Source organism: Pinus tabuliformis, chromosome 8 (assembly GCF_031772625.1).
Source record: "Pinus tabuliformis cultivar Carrire ecotype Pingquan chromosome 8, CPIR1, whole genome shotgun sequence".
NCBI classification, from domain to species: domain Eukaryota; kingdom Viridiplantae; phylum Streptophyta; class Pinopsida; order Pinales; family Pinaceae; genus Pinus; species Pinus tabuliformis.
The window spans coordinates 1,186,686,834-1,186,691,675 of NC_142294.1; positions in this window are offsets into that span (position 1 = coordinate 1,186,686,834).

Consider the following 4,842-nt stretch of genomic DNA (forward strand, 5'->3'; position numbering starts at 1 on the left):
AGGGAATTGTTCTTTAGAGTGGCCTTCTAATTTTCACTTTGTATACCAGACTTCTTCTCTGAATTCCTTACTTTTCTTCATTTCTTGTAACTACAGAGTCAAATTAGCCAGATGACTCTGAATCTTTTTCATACTTGCATTTGTATCTCCTATAGGCAAAGCTTCTAATTTCATCACTCGTTCTAGAGCTTTGGCTTGAGTTTCTATCTTCTGTTGCATCAAAGGAAATCTGATATGTGGCAGCAGCATAGCTATAAACCATTCCTTATGTTGCTACTGATCTATGTTGAAGCTCACATGATCTAATAATAATTTGAATCTCAAGTCAAATTCCCAAACAGACTCACTGGGCCTGTGTTTGATCTTCTTTAACTCTGTGATACACTGCGATTCAGACTTCAGTTTCTTAAATTGTTTTACCAGTTTTGTTTTGATGTCTGCGAATGCCCTGATTTTATTTCTTGAATAATTCATGTACCATGTCAACGCTCTATCTCAGAATGTCATGAAAATATGTGATTTATTTATATTTTGATCATGGACATGCTTCGCTATCCATATTGCTTCACATAAAAACCATAATTGTTTTGGATCCTCTGATCTAGTTCCTTTAAAAAGATGTAGCTTAATATCATTAGCCATATTTCTTTTTGAAGGGGAGGGGGAGGGAGGTGGGGAGTAGGGAGGGTAGGGAGATTGGGAAAACTAGAAGCATTGTGATTATTACTTGATTCTAGCTTCGGCAAACTTTCAGGTTGGAAGGGTGAATACTCCAGAGTTACTTCAAGTTTTTCAAGGAGGCTTTCTTCACTTTAAGATTCACCTAAAAGAGGGATATAATAAGTTTCAATAAAAGTATTCAGATCTTGGCCATGAGACCTCTTTCTAGTGTCCATTCTAGTCTCTTCTTTGGATCATCTCCAAAACATAAGTAACTAATAATCTGACTACATTCGTAAAATTCCTTTTCGCACTAAAGCATCTTAATCCAGACTTTCAAATATCTTAAGTACTTACCTCATGGTCCTTTGAAGAATTTTTGTTCTTCTTCATTGTAGGAAATAGTCGAGTCTACCGCAAACTCAATGATGAATTCTCACAAGATGCTATCAATCTAGAAATCAACAGCTCTTGAGATCATTATCAGTTTATTGAGTCCTTGTATAATTCAGGAGCCCACTCCTTAGGTTTGTCTCTTTAAAAATTATTTTTTTCAGTCAACCTTGATATCGACTCGTATAGCTCAAAAAAAAAAAAAATATTTTTTCTTCAAAAATATACTTCTGTAACCACATTTTCATATGGGGATGAGGGCTTCTATTCTCTTGCCCTGCATTATTTTTTTCTTTATGTTCTAGCCATAGTTTTTATTATGGTTTCTTCGATGGATTCCACAGAAAATATCCCTAAACAACAGATGTCTTTGGTAACAGAATCATTTGGTTGGCTTTTAGCTTGCACAGAAAATATTTTACTAAATTTTAAAACCTAAATACTAAATAAATTTGATTGGTATTATATAATATTTTAAAGTTTGATGTTTAGATGATTATGGGAGGATGCAAAAAGTTTGTTATATAATCCTTATAATGATTGTGTGTATTGTTTTTTTTTTATACATTTATACATTTACTTCATTACACATTATTTGCACATTTCATTCATTACTTAAACATATCATATAAACAATTAAATTATTGCTCTGTAATAAGTTGCTACTATAATAAAACTGCTATGCTACTTTAGAAAATAAGCAAATAAACACATGAAGACACATATTTTATCGTAGTTCATCCTAATGACTATGACCACAAGAACTATTGCTTATAATAGAGAAATTGTACAACAACATTTCTTGTCCTGAACACTCAGTTGCAGGCAGTCCATGCACTCAGTCGCTGACTTCAGCCTCTGCACACTTAGTTGTAGAGCCTCGTCTTCCTTCCCACATACAAATCACAATAATTCAACCATAAACATAGATCTAGATCATAAGATGATGATTCTTCTCTTTATAATTTGACCTTAAGATATACTATTACATTGAGGGTCCATCATTACAATACTAGATTCCATATACTATGGACTCCCCTAATACAAGCTACTATGGTCCAAAAACAATTCATATATACAAAATAGTATTCTTTTACAAAAAGGGAGGGGCTTCGATCTGCTTCAAAGCCCATATACTGTGCGATATATTTACTACTCCACTACACAGTCCACTTTGCACTTTGTTGCATCCTTTGCTTCGCACTCTGCTCCCAAAAATGTGGAGTCTTCATCAAAATCTAGGCCAAGTTGGGCTGCACCGAACACCACGTCATGCTGATGTCAGCTACCATTGTACCTTATCAGAGCCAATCAGATGTTGCCATGTGTCCTTATTAAAGCCAATCACATGCGATCATGTGTCCCGCTAGAGGAGAGATAGGAGGACTAGTCAACTTTGGTTTTGCACCAAAATCCTTTGTTAATTCTCTTTTGGCATTCCTTGGCGCTCTTAAAGGCTTATCGGCACTTATCGATATCGCAATATTTTAAAGGTTCCTCACTTGACAAAGTTTTGATATTGTGATCTCTGATATGCCAATGTTCTGATACGCTGATCTCCAGGATTTTGATATCCTCCAACCTTCGATACAGCTTGTTCTGATGTATCACACCTTCGATATTCTAATATCACTAATATGCTGACCTTCGACATTCCAATGCAACAATACATCGATCTTCAGGGTTCTGATCTCCTGATGCATCGATACGCTGAACTTCGATTTTCGATGTGCCGATATGATGACCTTCGATCTTCCAATGTGCCCATATGCTGGACCTCTAACATTCCAATATCCGATATGCTGATTTCCTAGATTTGCTGATCTCCAATATCCTGGACCTCTGATATTCCAGCCTTCTTAGGAATTCAAGTCCCTGATCATCGGCAAGCCATAACGTTTGATCCAGGAGTCCATTTTTGGACTTCTGCATATTGTTGGAAAGCTCTTCCAGAGAAATTTCCAATGGAGAGGTATGATTTAGGATTTGATCCCATATACTACCTCTAATATGGATCTAAACTGTCGGCCATTATTTTTATCCTTGACTCTACCAACAACATAAATCACACCCATCATGGTGATCCTTTGCATGAAGCCTGCAGCTATCATGGGATTTCATCCTGGGACATCACAACCAACATCTTCTACATGAAGCATCCAATCTATTCTGGTTTACATCAATGCCAACACTCTTGCCAATAGTTAGGAAACCCTCCTAACTATTAGACAATGTGAATTTCCCAACACATCTCCCCAGCATGACTGTTGACATTAATGCCAACACACTTGCAGATGCCTTCACTAGGCCACTAGACATCCAGACAGTGCCAACTGTCCAACAATCTCCCCCTTTTGCATTGATGGAAACACTCCATCCTTATCTTCACGTGATGGCCAAAGCTCATGTTGCTTCCACACATCTCATTTCATGAGACACCAATGGCCTTCTTTCTTATGCATATGCCATCACAACTTCTCCACAGATTCTTTTTGCCTTTGACATCAATGGCAAGGGGCTACAAGCTACCTTTCTCTCCCCATGCAATCACTTGGCTATGAATACTAGAGTCTAGCTATTGAGATGTGCATTATGCTTCATGGACATCTCTTCTAGGACTGTCACTACTGTTGCTCCATAAACTGGGCATATTTGATATTCTCCCTATGAACATATATTGCCTCTGATTTGAATGCCTCTAGTTTTGGACGCCTTATGGCTTCCAACTGAGTATTCTCTCCACTAATATATATTTTGTATCATTTTACAAAAATTGATACCAATTAAACTACTCATGGTATTTTGCTACTACAAATACCAATTAATAATGATGCATTTTGGATCACACTTCACTATTGTTGCTTCTTCCGAGACTGTGCTCACATTATTTGAGCATCTCCATTTCTCCCCTGATATCATACTTATTCAATAGGGATTTCTTCTCAACTAATACCAATTTCACCAAAGGAAATGATACAAATGGAACAATGTACCAGGCAAACTCTAATACTTTCTTTCAGAAAGAAATGTCCATTTTGACACAACGTTACTCATCATGAGCGCAACGCAGCCAATTGACATAGTGATACCAAGTTTCATGAACACAATACTGTTATGCATAATCAAACTCACAACTTAAATAAAATAAGGGAATTTCACCCAAGATGAAACCTTTCATTTTCTCAACAATATCCCTTTCTGAGGCTTCCCATTGTCGCTTCTATTGCTTATCAAAGAAGCACCCCTTGAGTTAATTCTCTTTGATCTCTTGCAATTTCTTTCTTTCCTGTGCATGGAGACTGATCCTGTGGGCCTAACTTAACTGTGAGCCTCCTACCATTCCACACTTCCATTGCAGCCCATCTTCTTCCCAAAACATAAGATATTTTTGTGTACTTTTCATGATGGCTGCACTCCTCCTTTTCAATGTTGATACATTGAAAATAAACAATTTACTCTTGTAATCAGTAAGAAAGCATAACCATACCTTCACCAATCAAATGCATATTTCTATCCATTCATTTTAGCTTCCCGCATATGACTTATTTGACCTCCCTTGAGGCCCTTCTCTTCCTTTATTAAGAGAAATAGAGGATCTAATCCCCCTGAGCATATCATCTTCGTTCTTCGTCCATACCTTCAACAGTCGAGTCTTGACAGAGGAATTTCTATCCATCTTCTTCTTTTCCATGTTTGGGCTTCTACTCAGCTGCACATGGATTAGAGGAATCTTATCCTTCAATTCCACCTTCTTAGCCAAAACCCTCTTGCTACAATTTTGGTTTGTTT